We start from the raw sequence: 18,759 nt of genomic DNA on the forward strand, positions 1-18,759 counted from the left end.
GTGAGCCTTGGTTCCTCCCAAGGTTTCTTCCTCAGCTGGGGGAGTTTTTCCTTGCCACTGTCGCCCCTGGCTTGCTCACAGGGTTTTACATTTGTTCTTACATTTCATGTCAAATCTTTGTCTTACTGGAATTCTGTGAAGCTGCTTTGTGACAACATCAGTTGTGAAAAGCGCTATATAAATTAATTTTAATTTGAATTTGAATTTATTTAAGTCCCCTTTCCTCACTTCCTGTTGTTGTTCATTTTGTATTGTCTTCGTACTCGTTATCATTTGTTCTTCCCTGTTTCGGTCTCTGTTACGTTCTCAAGTCCGTCTGTCTCCGCTGTTTATCGGTCATTGTTTTTCATGTCTTCGTTTTGTTTCTAAGTCCAGTCTGTCACTGCTATTCCTCGTTTGGTTTCCTCAGTCGTTATTTGTTTTTCAGTTATCGTGTTTCCTTAATTTAAGTCTGTTTTGTATTGTTCTGTTTAATTAAAAGCTCCGTGTGTTAGCAAGTGCGTCCGCCTCCGTCAGTCCGCTCCGTGATACGTGACACATACTTTAGAACTGAGACGATTTTGGCTCTAAATGCATGCCACAGTATATTAGCGTCACTGAAAGCAAAAAGGTCCGTGTTGAAACAATGGGAACAACTTCTTTTAAACCGAACTAACTTTAGCACCGTGTCTTGGAAACTATATTTCATTTCTCCCTCAACACATCTGCGATGACAAAGTTGACTGACCATCAAGGAAATTATTTATACACACCGGATTCCAAAAAAGTTGGGACACTAAACAAATTGTGAATAAAAACTGAATGCAATGATGTGGAGAGGGCAAATGTCAATATTTTATTCGTAATAGAACATAGATGACAGATCAAAAGTTTAATCTGAGTAAATGTAACATTTTAAAGGAAAAATATGTTGATTCAAAATTTCACAGTGTCAACAAATCCCAAAAAAAGTTGGGACAAGTAGCAATAAGTAGGTGGAAAAAGGAAATTGAGCATATAACGAACAGCTGGAAGACCAATTAACACTAATTAGGTCAATTGACAACATGATTGGGTATAAAAAGAGCTTCTCAGTGTGTCAGTGTCTCTCTGAAGCCAAAATGGTAAGAGGATCATCAATTACACCATTGTTGTGCAGAAAGATAGTGCAGCAATACCAGAATGGTGTTACCCAGCGTAAAATAGCAAAGACTTTTAAGTTATCATCATCAACTGTGCATAACATCATCAAAAGATTCAGAGAATCTGGAACAATTGCTGTGCGTAAGGGTCAAGGCCGTAAAACTCTACTAGATGCTCGTGATCTCCGGGCCCTTAAACGTCACTGCACCTCAAACAGGAATGCCACTGTCAAGGAAATAACAGAATGGGCTAAGGAATACTTCCAGAGTGCATTGTCAGTGAACACAATCCACCGTGCCATCCGCCGTTGCCAGCTGAAACTCTACAGTGCAAAGAGGAAGCCATTTCTAAGCAAGCTCCACAAGCTCAGACGTTTGCACTGGGCCAGGGGTCTTTTAAAATGGAGTGTGGCAAAATGGAAGACTGTTCTGTGGTCAGATGAGTCACGATTTGAAGTTCTTTATGGAACACTGGGACGCCATGTCATCCGGACCAGAGAGGACAAGGATAACCCAAGTTGTTATCAACGCTCCGTTCAGAAGCCAGCATCACTGATGGTATGGGGTTGCATGAGTGCTTGTGGCATGGGCAGCTTGCATGTCTGGAAAGGCACCATTAATGGGCAGAGAACTATGTTCAGGTTCTAGAACAACATATACTCCCCTCTAGACGTCATCTCTTTCAGGGGAAGACCCTGCATTTTTCAACAAGATAATGCCAGACCACATTCTGCAGCAATCACAATATCATGGCTACGTAGGAGAAGCATCCAGGTACTGAAATGGCCAGCCTTCAGTCCAGATCTTTCACCTATAGAGAACATTTGGCACATCATAAAGAGGAAGGTGCGACAAAGAAGACCCAAGACGATTGAACAGTTAGAGGCCTGTATTAGACATAAATGGGAGAGCATTCCTATTTCTAAACTTGAGAAACTGGTCTCTTCCGTCCCCAGATGTCTGTTGAGTGTTGTAAGAAGAAGGGGGGATGCCACACAGTGGTAAAAATGGCCTTGTCCCAACTTTTTTGGGATTTGTTGACACCATGAAATTTTGAAACAAAATATTTTTCCCTTAAAATGATACATTCTCTCAGTTTAAACTTTTGATCTGTGTTCTATACTGAATAAAATATTAGATGTTGGCACCTCCACATCATTGCATTTAGTTTTTATTCACAATTTTAGTGTCCCAACTTTTTTGGAATCCATCCATCTATTATCTGTAACCGCTTATCCAATTTAGGGTCACGGGGGGTCCAGAGCCTACCTGGAATCATTGGGCGCAAGGCGGGAATACACCCTGGAGGGGACGGCAGTCCTTCACAGGGCAACACAGACACATTCATTCACACACTCACACCTACGGACACTTTCGAGTCGCCAATCCACCTGCAACGTGTGTTTTGGACTGTGGGAGGAAACCAGAGCACCCGGAGGAAACCCACGCGGACACTGGGAGAACACACCAACTCCTCACAGACAGTCACCCGGAGCGGGAATCGAACCCACAACCTCCAGGCCCCTGGAGCTGTGTGACTGCGACACTACCTGCTGCGCCACCGTGCCGCCCCTTTTTGCAATCCAGTTTGTACATAAAAATCACATTAGATAATTAGATATACAATTCTCCCATTCCTTCACTGGAATCAGTTTCAAAATTCGAAAGTTTCAACCTTTTCAAGTGAAAAGTCATTCATATGGAAATATGTATCATCTCAGTATTTTACACCACAGATAAGATGGATAAACACATGGACCCACTAAACAGTAGTGTATAAAACATTATACGTAATTGTTAATGGAGGAATGTCCTATTCAAATAAAGCTCAGACACACAAATACCAGTTATTTTCTTACTTGCTCTTTCCTCCTTGGCCCTTAACAGTCCTCTATCTAAGCCTCAGAGCTCCCTCTATTGTTGTTCTACTTCATCACCCTTCTGTTAAACTCCTCTGTATTATCCATATCAGAAAGTTTTATACAAAATTCCTGTTATAAAAAAACAACAACTTAACAACTTTGTTTACAGTTTTCACATTATTATTCCCTAAAATAACTTTGAAGGACTGACTGATTTATTTATATAAAGATACATATTCATATACATTTGTCAGTAGTCGTGTTATTTCATGTGTTTTGTTTTAGCGTGTAGGAGACTACAAACTGTAGTCAAGTATACGTTTGTCTCAGCCTGTTCCCAAAATAATCTGATTCCAAAATTAATAAATAATTTTAAAATATAATGTAAGCCACTAATTAGCTTGCACCATTTTATTGTTTGGTTTTACTTTTTGTGTGTGAGCTGTTTCGTATCTATTTGTGCTGCCCTGTTTCTGTTTATGCTATGATGTTTTTTGTTCTGTGTCTTAATATAGTTAGCACTTTGGGTCATTGAAAAGCAATTTATAAATAAAAAGGAGTTATTATTATTATTATTATTTATATTATTGGGATATTACTTCTGTGTTTCGAACTGGGCCATTCTTTATATATGTGAAGAATAAATGCTGTGCTTTGCTATCTTTTCATGTAAGACAGAAAAAATAGAAATGCCAGAGCATGGTACAGTTTGCCTAATGTAAGTAAACCTTAAGAAACCCCTTAATCATCAATCATCATTCATCAATCTGAAGTGCCTTAAAAATTACAGTGATAAAATTGTCAAAACTGAATTTTATAAATTATTACTTTGACTTTCATATTCTATGTAGCACAGAGTTTGAATATACATTGTGTTAATTTGATTCCGGATGGGCTCTGGACCCACCGTGACCCTGAACTTGATAAGCAGTTACAGACAACGAATTAATGATTTGTGCTCATTTAAGATACATCTACATAATATATACTAAATGTCAGTCATGATGTTTCTTTAAATGATGAGAATTTTTACAGTAGTAAAAAGTGAAAGATGAGGTACCCAGAGAAACTGAACCTGAGGCCATTCACGTCCTAGCCCTGTGGTCAACCAGAAATGTATGAGATTAATGCAGGTTCACTCTGGAGACAGCTGTGCCTCTGGACACTACCACGGCCATGTCATGGTCTCACGCACTGCACCTGTTTACAACATAATCCCTGTTCTGCTAATGGAGTAAACATTTATTAAAATATTGAGATTATGGCCATTTTGTATTTTAGGCCAAAGATGGACAGTGGTATAAAATGGATGATGCTTCAGTGCATGTCAGTGACAGAGTATCGGCTCTTAAACACCATGCTTACACTGTGTTCTGCATCAGGTGAAAATCCAACTTAAAATATATAAACTCTTTAACTACATAAATATTGATAAATGTATATTCCGGTAGACATCATTAGTTATAAAACTGGTCTTTAAAAGGTTTGATGTCAGCTATGTGAAGTGACTCTGGTTTTGTCCTGACACTTTTGGGTGAGCTGACTGTATAATCACAGTCACATAGTGTGAATTACCTCACAGAATTTCACTTTACCTGAAGGCAACAGAAAATACTCTCTGGCCTGAGAATGATGTATTATATTTATCAGACACATAGCCATTGTATATTATCTTATGTGTCTTATGAACCCAGTGTCAATGTCAAAAATCAGTGTAAACTGATGTAAGCACTATCCAGACAAGATAAAATTTTGCTAAGTTCCTAACGTAATTGTCTCTTTTACAAGGGTCTTCTGTAATTTTAAAAGGCAGAATAAAAGGCTTTTATATATGACTTTATATTACAGATATCCCCGTATAGATTTTATATATCAACTTCAGAGGGGACTGGCGCCCCCTCCAGGGTGTGTTCCTGTCTTGCGCCCAATGATTCCGGGTAGGCTCCGGACACACCGCGAGCCTGAACTGGATAAGGGTCACAGACAATTAATGAATGAATGAACGTCACAGCATAAAAGCGACTTAATGGAAACAAATGAGAAATGGTGCCTAAGTGTATATAGGAAGGTTAATGTAGTGTCATGTAGTCTTATGAACATTATGCTACAGTACAGTTTTACCTCTTTAGCTTAATGACCTCTAGGCCAACAAACTCAGCTCATCTGAGGAAAACCCAGAACCAGTCTTACTCCAGAATACTGACTTGGCCCCAATTGACCCCCAACTTACTTAGGCACGGTTGTAATCCCAGGAATGAACAGAGAGTGCCATGGAGCAACATTAAAACAATGGGAGCTCCTGGCTCAAGTACAGACTGCTATCTAAATATGATGCAGTCAGGCTGCTGTCCATTAAAGAGGTAAAGAGACAGTGAAGATAAACACTTGTCTGAACAGAACCAGCATCCACAGAGGGAGAGAAGGCTGGGATGAAGCACAGGAGACCTGCCACTGGGCCTAAGTTTTACCAAGCCTCCACGGTAAACTAAGACAACTTAAAGCAGCTCTTTAAAAATTTTAAAGTCTTTATTTACTGCTGCTCAGATTTTGAACATGTTGATGCAGGGGCTATGTTAATGTCTCTAATAAGCTCTTGACAGCAGCATGAAACATCAAGTGGAGAGTCTCCACTTTAAGAATGATTTTATGGGGACACAACAGCTCAAATTGAGCTCCACTTTAAGAATGGTTTTATGGGGACACAATAGAGCTCAAACTGAGCTGGGTATTTGCTGTAACAACGGTGCATTATTGAACAAGTTTAAAACCAGATGAGGAAACAATTTAAATATCAGTGTAGAATTATAGAAAATATTTTTTTTCAAATGATCATTATTTATGCACATTATGTACAACTTATTAACCTGTGAAAGTATCATTTACATTTACATTTATGCATTTGACAGATGCTTTTATCCAAAGCGACTTACAAAAGAGGATCTAACTGTCAGGAACGAGGGGTGGATTGAGGGAGGCGGACGCACTCGCTAAAACACGGTATACGTTTATTTTAACTGAAAATAACAAAACAGACTTTAAACATAAGGAAAACAGACTAAACTACACACAGTCACGGGGACAGGAGAGGCCGTAGCCACAGTCACGGGGACAGGAGCAGCGGGTGCCGCCATAGTCACGGGGACAGGAGCGGCGGGTGCCGCCATCACGGGGACTGGAGCGGCGGGTGCCGCCATCACGGGGACTGGAGCGGCGGGTGCCGCCATCACGGGGACTGGAGCGGCGGGTGCCGCCATCACCGGGACTGGAGCGGCGGGTGCCGCCATCACCGGGACTGGAGCGGCGGGTGCCGCCATCACCGGGACTGGAGCGGCGGGTGCCGCCATCACCGGGACTGGAGCGGCGGGTGCCGCCATCACCGACACAGGAAGCCCCGCAGCAACGTCCACGGGGGCAGGGGAACCTGCGACGTCGTCCACGGGGGCAGGGGAACCTGCGACGTCGTCCACGGAGACTGTAGAATGTGCGACGACGTCCACGGAGGCAGATGAGTCTGCGACGTCGTCCATGAAGACAGGAGAGGCGCGCGTCGTGCTCACGAAGACAGGAGAGGCGCGCGCCGCACTCTCGAGGACAGGGGTTTGTGCTGCTCGCCGGGCTCGCGCTGGAGCTGTAAGGGGTTTAGGGGGTTTCACAGGCGCACCCATTAGATCCCCTCGAGGTGCGCCCCTGTTAGCCTCAGACCTCAGAGCTATGGAGGTCTGAGCTGCGTCCTTGTGGTCGTTCATTCTGTCAGGAACGAGGGGTGGATTGAGGGAGGCGGACGCACTCGCTAAAACACGGTATACGTTTATTTTAACAGAAAATAACAAAACAGACTTTAAACATAAGGAAAACAGACTAAACTACACACTAAGAAATAAACAGGGTAAACGGGGACAGACGGACAACAAAGCGAAACGACGACAGAGGAAACTTCGGAGACAGACAGAAAACACGACTGACTAGACATGGGAGAAATGTGAAATGAGAATGTGAAAGGTAAACCAACGCGACTGAACAAAGGTGAAATGAGAATGAAATGAACGACAAACAGGACATGACACAAGAGGGCTTAAATACAGACACAAACGAGACACACCTGGACAGATAACGAGGATGGGCTAACACATGACACGGACGAGGAGGCGGGACGAGGGTGGAGACAAGGAAATAAACAAAACATAGCCATGTGCAAATAAAGCACATGGCGGGGACAACAGACTGACAGGACAAAGGCGTGACACTAACATTCGACCTACAGCACAAATTATACAAAATACCTTACATTAAGTGCAATATGCCAGGAAGTAATAAGTGCATTAAAGAAAGACATTCAGTGCAAAAGATACTCTCGGAAGAGCTGGGTTTTCAAGGATTTCTTGAATGCGGAGAGGGTTCCTGTTGCTCTGATAGTGCTTGGAAGCTCGTTCCACCAGCGTGGTACCAGAGATGAGAATAGCCTCAACTGACCTGTACGGGGGGTTGGTCGTGTTAGTTGGCGCTCCTTTGAGGAACGTAGAGGGCGGGCTCTAACGTATGGTTTTAAGAGTCTATTGAGGTAGATGGGAGCAGAACCAGTGAATACTCTGAAGGCCATCATTAGTGATTTAAATTTGATGCGAGCAGCTAAGGGTAGCCAATGCTGCTCAACTAATAGGGGCGTGACATGTGCTCTTTTAGGTTGGTTGAAGACCAGGCGTGCTGCAGCATTCTGGATCATCTATAGCGGTCTCACAGCACTGGCCGGAAGACCTGTCAGGAGGGCGTTGCAATAGTCTAGACGGGAGATTACTAATGTCTGAACAAGGAGCTGTGTTGTATGTTGAGTTAGGTATGGCCTAATCTTCCTTATGTTGAATAGGGAGAAGCGGCACTATCGAGCTACAGCGGTAATGTGATCTGCGAAGGTCAGCTGGTCATCAACCATGACACCTAGGTTTCTTACAACCTTGGTGGGAGCCACTGATAGGGACTCTAGCTTGATGCTGATGTTGTGGAGAATAGCTTGCTTGGCTGGGAGGACCAGTAGTTCAGTTTTGGATAAATTCAATTGGAGGTGATGTTCCTTCATCCATGTAGATATGTCAGAGAGACAGTCAGAGATTCGAGTTGCCACTGAAGTGTCTCCTGGAGGAAAGGATAAATAGAGCTGTGTGTCATCTGTATAGCAGTATCAATAAGTAATTATAATCATACATTGGATAAAATGTAAAATATCATATACCAATCCATTAGAGCTTCATATGTGTGGCCACCACACTCTCTTCCTACCAGCAGCCACAAAAATTACATTATTATGTTCATATTATTAACCTGTGAAAGTATCACTAACACATTGCAGGTGATATCAGCAGCTGCTTCAGTGGAATCAGTGAGGCATATTAATCAGAAGGCCTCGTAAGGCAGTATTAAGAAATGTTCACTGTGTTTTTCATGTTCAGCCATATGCGCCGTGTCTGTGCTCCACAGAAAAGGAATGTTTAGGATAAGTTGGCAGTGAGGGCAGGAGGCCATAAATTTTACCCCTCCCTTAACATGCATTGTAAATTATCCTTTATGTTTACCTTATTTGGAAAGGAGAGAAACATATAGAGCGAGGTCCTAGCCAGATGAGAGGGAGAGAGATCTTAGACATGGGACAGAATCTGAGCTCTGAATTGAACACCCTCTCACGGGATCCTTAAGAACCCGTAAGACACTGTTTTGGTAAATAAAGATGTATTTACACTTTTAACCGTGTCTGTGGAGATTCTTTTCCATCACCTGTCTTCACAACACAGCAAAGGTTAACAACAAAGATGGCGACGAGGATGGGATGCTGAGTTGTGGATCTTCCTGCTTCGGGCGGCCCCTGCATTTGAACTACCGCTTAAAAGCTGGCAAGTAGAAGGTGAGATTTTCACAAATTTGAGCGCTGGTTGGGTGTTTGGGCTGTCTGATGCAGAAAGAGTTGCACCGAGATAGACTCATTAGTGTATGTAGTGTTGTGTTGATGATGGTGTTGGATAAAGTTTCTCCGTTCTAAATTTTTAACTATAGTCATTGTAATAGAGAAATGAAGGAAATAAAAGGGAATATTCGAGAAAAGAGTGAAAAGGAAAAAGAAAGGGAAAGGAAATGTTGAAGTATAAGTGTAGAATAGCTTAATTAGTAACGATAAGGTGAGCTGATGATGACATGCACGTTTGGGTAAACAGGGCCCTATTTTTGCTTGAAACTGTAAGACATGAATCACAGTCATTGCGTGAAAGTAAGCTTTGAGTATTGTGGAATTGGGATATATTAAATAGTGAGAAGCCCTGGGCCCAGTGGCATTTGGTTAAAATTTATTTAAGGTTAAAAGGAAAAAGAAATATAAGGAATTTAAGGTTTTGGTAAATAAACACTGTTTTGGTAAATAAAGATGTATTTACACTTTTAACCGTGTCTGCGGAGATTCTTTTCCATCACCTGTCTTCACAACACAGCAAAGGTTAACAACATCAGCGATGTACATTTTGCTGGTTGTTCACAGGAGCAGTAGAGGACTTTAGATTTCTTCTGGTTTATATGTTATTTTCATTAACAATTGTGAAGTAAAATAGCTGAGCTTTGAAATGTTACTTTTGGCTTGTTATTGGTTTTGTCCATTTGGTCAAAGCCTTCTGGTAAGATTGGTATGTCCACTTGTAGCTCTAATCTGAACAGCATGTCTACAAAGTTCACAAATCCTGGTCTTGTGATGGAGCGACAGAGCCACAAACGCAACGTAGACGACAAGCAGGGTTCACGTGTAACTATCAAAGGAGACATACTGGACTTTTACATTTATCTATTGTATTATGTATTGAAAAATAGCTAATGTACTAGTTTTTAATGAAAATTTATTTCTTAGAAAAGCAGTCATGTTGAAGATCCAACTTCTACAGTTTTGTTGTTTTTTCAGAAAACTTTCAGGTAGTGCTTATGTCTTCATCTGTGTACGAGTGGTTATAAAAAGAGTTCTCCTCGTGGAGTCATTGATGAACACTGACTGTTTTGGTGCACTGTGTAATTTTTGTGTAGGACATTGACCAGCACATTGTCCTACATAAAACTAAAAAAGTTTTAAATATATAAATATAAGTGTACTTTAATGTAAGTATAGTTTTCAATGTTATGTCATCCCATTTAGATTGCATTTTGTAAATTTACAACACATTAAAAGATGTTGGAACAGAGGCCCAGTAATAGTGAATATTAGTGCAGTATTTACATTACAACTTTTTTGAAAAATTCCATAATAATTTGCACAATTGGCAACAGCTGAGGCAATCATGAAAGGGCTTAAAAGGAGTGTCCAAATCAGCAAAATCACTACTCAAGATGGTTGTGAAAGGAAGTGCTACCTTCAAGGCAGAATGAATGTAACTGGTAATCAGCAATCAGTTATGAACATGGTTAATTCACATCGGTGGAGCTTTTCAAACAACATAATAATCTGGTAAATCTCATGTGTTTGCCTGCTCTGACAGCCAGAAATGTCTCTAGAAGAAATAAATTCTTTCATTCATTCATTGTCTGTAACCCTTATCCAGTTCAGGGTCAGGGTGGGTCCGGAGCAAGGCAGGAACACACGCTGGGGGGGGCGCCAGTCCTTCACAGGGCAACACACACACACACACATTCTTGTGAGACACGTCTATGCCGGTCTCTCCTGGGCAGGTCTCTCCACATTTCAGAAGGTCATTCTGAGGGTGTGTCAGGGGTCAATGAGAATAATTCATTAATAATTAATTATCAGACACCGCAACGTGTGCATAACTATTTCCACTACACAGTCAATTGATGGACCAATAGGAAAGCTTTAGCTGGACCAATCACATCGCGAGGTTTGTTTAACCAATCAGAACACTGATTTATTGCTGTCACCCATAGCGCTTTTCCACCAAAAGGACTCCAGTTCTTGAACCGGATTTTCCTGATTCTTGGAACCTTGGTTCTTTCCAGTGAACCGCAGCATTTCTACACGTTTAGAGGGGAATCAGGAATATGATATGAGCGGGGGAAAGCTGTGGCCTCAGAGCTCAGAGCTTCAAATACAGCGTTATCGCCCAGTGGAGCTTGACAGGGTCATTTACAACATTTCATATAAATAAATAATAGAACAAAAACAGGAACACTGGCCGTTTTTATGTGTCTCTGGTGCAGTTAGGCGCGATGCCATGCGCATTGGTCAGAGCCGCGGCTCTTGGTTATGTTTCTCTGCTGTCCGTAGAAACGCAGCGGTTCACTACAAAGAACCAAGGTTCCAAGAATCAGGAACAGATCCGGTTCAAGAACCGGAGTTCATTTGGTGGAAAAGCACTATGGTTGACAGCAACAAATCAGTGTTCTGATTGGTTAAACAAACCTTGCAATCTGATTGGTCCAGCTAAAGCTTTCCTATTGGTCCATCAATTGGCCGTCAAAACAGGGTCTTAAATCCGCAACTGCAAAAAGAGATTCGCACAAGCAGCAGAGAAGGCGAATGTGTGGATTTTTTCCACTGCATTCAGAAACTCCCACTGTCACATTTGGAACCTTAAAAAGGTTTGCTCTTGCACATTTTAAGCCGTTTGAGAAGGTACTGATTCACACATTCATGACATTTGATTTACAAATGCAAATCGTTTTTTACATATTTGTGATTTTAAATTACTATTATTATTGTTGTTGTTTTAAATTTGTGCATTCCAATACATTTGTGGATTTTAGTTCTACGTGTGTGTAGTTGCTCAAACGCAGTTACAAAGTCTGTTACATTTGTGAGTATTGTTTTACAAACTCAAAATCTTTTTGACCCTTTTTAGACTCCATAACATTCGCTCACACACTCACAACTACAGACACTTTTGAGCCACCAATCAACATGCAACACACATGAGTCTAGACAGAGCTTTACCCATTTATGGCTCAATATTTGAAAGTCTCTCTCCAATTAACTCCAGAATCATTTTCAGTAATGATACTGCATACAAGTTCAGATGGAGTGGTTCTTCTGGTTTAAACAGCTCCACAGCTCTAGATTTTGTAATGTCATGGGACTTATTTGACAATATAAAAGAGATTTTAGATTTTGCCACCTCTGCTCACCATCACATTTTTAAATATGTTCCCCCATAAGCATAAATAAAATCTACAAATAACAATATGAGTGCAATAATTTTTCATTATACAACAAAAAAGGATATGTGTGTTTAACACAGTGAACACACACACACACACACACAGCACCAAGTGCCACAAACATGGCACTTTCCAGTCACAAACCAGCTTCTCAACCCATCAAAATGATTTTCAGTGTAAGCCTTCGACACCTTATCAGTCATAGGAAGTGTATGTGATATGGAATGTGCTAATGATCACAGGTTAAGGTCTATTTAAGATCGCAATGAACCACAATATTATAAATTTTAGTTGATAGCTTCATTTGATCCACTCGTATCATCTCAACATGCAATAACACCCCAACACCATGTCAGTGTTACTGCAGTGCTGAGAATGATCCACCACCCATATCATAACTGCTCTGTATAACTGCTCTTGTCGATTAAAAAACTGGGTGTAACCACTTACACCCAGTTTTATAATGGACAAGAGCAGTTATACAGAGCAGCTATGAGCAGCCCAGTGTACAAAACAACAGATGGACAACTGTCTGTAATTGTAGAGCTACAAAGTGCTCTTTGGTCAGTGAATCTTAGAAGATGTACAAGGCCAACCAATGTTGGCATCAGGGAAAATCTAAAGAGAAAAAAGTGCAAGATTGCATTCAATGAATGGTGACTGCAGTCAGTAAAACTTGAATCCCTGACATTTTTACTTATTTACATATGCTGGCAGGACTTTTAAGTTTTAAAAGCCAAAACAGAGGACTTATGGTTACCACATGAAAATATTAGATAAATAATGTTAGCTCTTACTCATATTATAGTAGAATGCAACATTGTCCAAATTAAACTTTATATTAAACTCCATATTAAACTCAGGGTCTGTTAGTTTTTTTTGATTATTTTCAATAGAGGCTGTTTGTTAAAAAATTATTGGCAATCTCTCTCTGTTCTTTCTATCTATAATCTGTCTCAGAGTTTCACTTTTCACTCATTCCCACTCTGTCCTTCCCACAATGCCTGTCTGAAACTTTCACTTTCAGTCTCAAGTCTGACCAGGTTTATTTGTTTGTCTGTTCACACTTTCACATACCCATGGTGAACCACTATTGGCTTTTATTAAATAATGCTTATTCTGTTAATGTTATATTAAAAGATCATTTATTTGAAGTTGATTTACACAATAAACAATCATTCATCAAATCATTTTAAGTGTCTCAGTGTTATCTGAATCATGACAAAAAAAATGTATACAGGCTGAATTACATTCAGGTAAAATCCTGGCAGGTAAATTTTTAACAAAATCAGGTAAAACACCCAACACAATCTCTCTCTTTCTCACACTACTTTCATTTTCTGTCTCAAGCTTAGCTTTTTCCCAGTTAGTTCATTGTTTGTTTACATTGAAACAGAAACCTAATGTTTATGATAAACCAGTAGCTTTATTAGGATCATTAAAGTTTTGTTTTGTTTTTGTTTTTTAATGTCCGTGTCCTACATTGTTTGTAGAGCTGAGGTCAGTTGATTTCTTTAACAAGGACTCCGTAGGGGCGGATGGACTTGTCCAGTATTTTCCTCAGCTCCTCTCTCCTCTTTTCTTCCTCGAGCGCATACAGGTCCAGCGGGACTTTCACGAGCCACAGCTCCTCGCTCATCTTCTCTCTCTCCTCGGGGTTGATTCGGTTCTGCATCATCACTCGGAACTTCTTCCCGCTTGCAGAAGTGAACATTTTGTACATCTGCTCGTCGTGCTCCGCGGAGCTGATCTTCGGCGTCGAGTAAAAGCCGAACTCGGTGCTCACGCTCGTCTCCGAGGGTCTACCGGTCGCGTGGTAGGAAACGGGCCATTCCCCGGGCGCGGAATGGCTCCTCCAGCCGCCCGTACCCAGCCAGGTGTTTCCATCCGGGTACCTGCCCAGCACTTTCAGAGCGAACCGGTACCAGCCGCAGGGGCGCGTGTACGGCTCCCCGCCGCGCGTGCACTCGGAGTTGTCCGTCATGTTTCGGAAGTCACAGTCAAAGCTCGGCGTGAAGAAACTGTCCACGTCCACGAACAGCTCCTTTCGGGCCCCCGACTCCGGCTCTGCGCGGCTAGGCTCGTCTTTGCTGAGGATGAGCGGAAGCAGCGCCGAGGACACGAAGTTCTCCACCGTCAGCTCGGACAGGTCCAGACCGCGAGAAACGGACTGCGTGCGCGGGCGCACTGTGGCGCACGTGAGCGCGGACAGAGCCTCTAGCGCGAGGGTTCGGTCCATCCTGCTGTCCGAGGAACTGAAGATAAGCTAAACACTGAGAGCCGGGAAACTTTAACTTTGGCTGAGTTTTACTTTCATTTCGGATTAATAATTCCCCCGTAGCCACGCCCCTCGCTCTGACCTCATTACAGTAACATGAAGGATTTGTTAGTTTGTGTGTACGCGTTTTAAAATGAAAAGGACAAACCCACAGATAACTTTCTTTTATTGGGTTCTAGTACGAATGTCAATATCAGAAAAAATGCATCTCTGTCATTAGGGGATCACTGGATCTATGCTTATGCCCCAGTTATCCAAGGTCAGTGAGTCCCAAAAATGACTCCCCTCTTCGCCATTAATCTGCTCTTCTAGCGTTATTGTCAGTAAGTGTGATGTGCTCTGGACAGTTTTTTTACTCATCAGGGTAAACACATATATTTTTAAATCTGTGCCTTTGGGCTTATAGGTTTTAATTTGGTGTATTAACCAAGTCCATCCAGTCAATTCATGGACGTGCCTTGTAGAGAACTTGGTGTGTTCTCCCCGTGTCTGCGTGGGTTTCCTCCGGGTGACTGTCTGTGAGAAGTGTGGTGTGTTCTCCCTGTGTCTGCGTGGGTTTCCTCCGGGTGACTGTCTGTGAGGAGTGTGGTGTGTTCTCCCTGTGTCTGTGTGGGTTTCCTCCGGGTGACTGTCTGTGAGGAGTGTGGTGTGTTCTCCCTGTGTCTGTGTGGGTTTCCTCCGGGTGACTGTCTGTGAGGAGTGTGGTGTGTTCTCCCTGTGTCTGTGTGGGTTTCCTCCGGGTGACTGTCTGTGAGGAGTGTGGTGTGTTCTCCCTCTGTCTGTAGATGTGAGTGAGTGAGTGAATGTGTGAGTGTGTGTCACACTGTGAAGGGCTGGTGCCCTCTCCAAAGTGTGTTCCTGCCTTGCACCCAGTGATTCCGGGTAGGCTCCGGACCCACCGCGACCCTGAATTGGATAAGCGGGTTCAGACAATGAATGAATGAATAAAATGTTCCGTCATTGGTCGGAACATGAACTGCTGATAGATTTCTACTACAGTCCTTAAAGTTACCTGCAAGTTAGCATCCTACAAGCTGTAACATTTTGCCAATTCCTGATGGTTCTATGCTATACTTTTTTTCTTTTTCTAAGTGAAGCAACATTTCATAGTTCTATTTCATGCCTCCTGACCGCCAGAGGGCAGTGTAACCTCGTGGATATTCTCATGGGCACGTCTACTGGACAGAGTAAAAATACCAACAAAGTCACATGTGACCCGGCCACTATAAAGGGCCACTGGACATGTATGAACGTCCTCTTTTTCCTCTCGCGCTCTGGACCGTTCACAGCTCACGGAGCTGCAGTTTTTTTCTGCCCTCAAGAGCTGTTCTCTACTACATCTACTTCATCTTTAACTTTGCCACGCAGCGCTTGTGCCCGGGCTGGTGAGTATTGCGGTTACCCCGCACGCCCGGGTTACTTGAGCTTTGTGCACTTTCCCTGCACTGTTCCAGCGCTGTTGTGGCTTTCGCAAGCTCCTCTTTCAGATGCTTGCAGAGCTGCGCTCAGGGAGCTTCCTTTTGTACCAGGCCAGCTGTTCAGATCAGCAGCTAAGGAGGCGCTGGAACAGCAGCGTGGACATTCTTCTGGGAACAGTCGTACAGCTACTCAGACAGCTCAGCATTCATCACCGCACGCTTCTGAATCTTTCCGCCGCCAATCAGCTCCTTCTCGGCACCCCCCCCACTGTTACTAAAACGTCTGGACCCAGACGCGTGTAAAAAGTTCGCTTCATTCCACCGCTCTACAGGAGGAAGTAAGTTCTCTTCTGTTAAAAGGGGCCATAGAGGAGGTGAAGAGTCCCGCATTGTTTCAGGGCCACTGTTCAAAATATTTTCTGGTGCCGAAAAGCAATGGCAGCCTCCTTCCAATTCTGGATTTACGAGCTTTGAATAGCCATCTCAAACGCCTCCCATTCAAGATGCTCCGAGCGGGTGATTCACATCATTCAGCCACAAGAATGGTTCACTACTCTGGATCTGAAGGATGCATATTTTCACATTCCAGTTGCGAGCGCACACCGCCGTTTTCTCCGGTTTGCGTTTCTGAATCGCACGTATCAAGTCCTCCCGTTCGGACTATCTCTCGCCCCCCAGGTTTTCACCAGGTGCATGCAGGCGGCTTTGTCCCCCTTAATGTGCAAAAAAGTTCCCTTCTTCCGAGTCAATGCATTCAATTCATTGGCATGATTTTGAACTCTCAGTCAATGACGGCGACGCTGTCTCCCCAGCTTGTGACGAACATTCTGGGCTTAATAACACGAGCCCGTGCAGGCTGCCGCGTGTGCTACAGCCTGCTTTTGCGCCTGCTGGGAATGTTTACATTGGCTGCGTGCATTCTTCCACTCGGCTTGTTACAACTGCGCCCATTTCAGAGTTGGGTAATTCGGCTGAGGCTCGATCCGATTCGTCACAGGCACACGTTGGTGACAATCGATCAAACATGCGAGGAGGCACTCATTCTGTGGAGGCACCGTTCTTTTCTCACAGTGGGGGTACCGCTGGGCACCGTAGTAACGCGCCGGGAGGTGATCACCACCGACGCTTCTCTCACAGGCTGGGGTGCTGTATGGCAGCACAGAGCAGTGCAGGGTTTTTGGAGCCCCCTGGCTTAGGACCACATAAATCTCCTCGAGTTACGTGCTGTGTTTCTGGCGCTGCAGCGCTTCCTGCCGCATCTCCGTGGACGACATGTGCTTGTTCGTTCAGACAACATGGCCGTGGTTTGTAATATCAACCACCAGGGCAGCACCCGTTCCCTGTCTGCTTTGCGTCTGACACTCCGTATACTCACGTGGGCGTTTCGGAGGCTGGCGTCACTGCGGGCAATTCATCTGCCAAGACAGGGGCTCGACCCGGGAGAATGGCGGCTGCATCCAGAGGTGGTGCATCAAATCTGAGACCGCTATGCTGTGGCTGCAATGGACCTCTTTGCCAGCGTTACCACCACTCACTGCCGGCAGAGGTTTTCTCGCACAGAACAACGAGGAGCGACGTGGACGGATGCTTTGGCGCACGATTGGCCACGTTGCCTTTTGTATGCTTTTCCTCCGATACCTCTCCTTTTGAATGTTCTTCTCAGGATCCACCAGTGCAGACACAGGGTTCTGCTAGTAGCTCCTCGGTGGCCTGGCAGACCGTGGTTTGCTCTGCTTCACTCTCTCCTGATCGGCGATCCTTGGCCTCTCCGCCTGCGGGGGGACCATCTCACACAGAAGGTCTGGCACCCCCACGCGGAACACCTTCAGCTTTGGGTGTGGCCGCTGGGTTCCCAGGTGTTTTAACGAGTTGTCATCCTTCTGTGAGACACCGTGGAGAGTGCAAGAGCACCGTCTACACGGCTTTTGTACAGAAATCGCTGGAAGCTGTTCTCTGAATGGTGCAGTACTTTGGAGGTGTCTCCTGCCTCTTGTGGCCTTTCGGTGGTGCTTAATTTCCTTCAGCATCTGTTGGAGGCGGGTAGATCTCCATCTACATCTACATCTCTGGGTGCCCATAGACTGATCTGCAGTTTTCTAAAAGGTGCTCATTGCATCAGACCTTTCAGGGCTCCTCGCAGTCCACAGTGGGATTTGCACTGTGTGATGGATTATCTACGCGGGCCCTCATTTGAGCCGCTTTCTCTTGCTGATGCTAAGTGGGTTTCTCTTAAAACTGCCTTTTTGTTGGCAATTGTTTCAATGAAACGCGTCAGCGAGTTACATGCACTTTCAGTTAGTGCCACCTGTTTGCGTTGGTGGCCCAACTTTTCCGGTGTTACTCTGTGGCCGAATCCTGTGTTCCTGCCTAAAGTGCTGACGCCCACTTTTGTTAACCAGTCTTTAGAGTTGTCCACACTTATGGATGAAGACTCTAATCTGCCTTCTGTTTTGTGCCCTGTTCGTGCACTGCGACAGTACATTTAAGTTACAGAGCCCATTTGCCATACTGATCAGCTCTTTGTCTGTTTTGGAGGCCGCACTGTCGGCGGCCCACTTTCCAGGCAAGGTCTTTCACGCTGGGTGGTCCAGGTGATTACTTCAGCCTATACAGCGTCTGGTATGATGCTTCCTGGCACAGCTAAATGTCACTCTACTAGAAGTGTCTCCACATCCTGGGCTGTGTTTCGGGGGGTCCCTCTCGCTGATGTCTGTTCAGCGGCGACATGGTCATCCCCAAGTACCTTTGCAAGGTTTTATCGGCTTAATGTGGCTGTTCCTTCGGGCTTGAGCTCCACTGTGTTGGTACCTTAGGATGCGCTGCCCTCGTGACCAAGTTGGTATGCGTCATCCACAAGGTTACACCGCCCTCTGGCGGTCAGGAGGCATGAAATAGAATGCTAGTTACGAATGTAACTGTGGTTCTATGAATGCTGGATGACCGCCAGAGTCATT

At 43.9% G+C, this 18,759-nt stretch overlaps 1 pseudogene; it reads right to left on the reverse strand.

Annotated features, from left to right (window-relative positions):
• Positions 1 to 7,121: 7,121 nt before the first annotated feature.
• Positions 7,122 to 8,840, reverse strand: LOC136664030 (uncharacterized; annotated as a pseudogene).
• Between the last annotated feature and the right edge of the window lie 9,919 nt (positions 8,841 to 18,759).

This window comes from Hoplias malabaricus, chromosome 1 (assembly GCF_029633855.1).
Source record: "Hoplias malabaricus isolate fHopMal1 chromosome 1, fHopMal1.hap1, whole genome shotgun sequence".
Classification (NCBI taxonomy): Eukaryota; Metazoa; Chordata; class Actinopteri; order Characiformes; family Erythrinidae; genus Hoplias; species Hoplias malabaricus.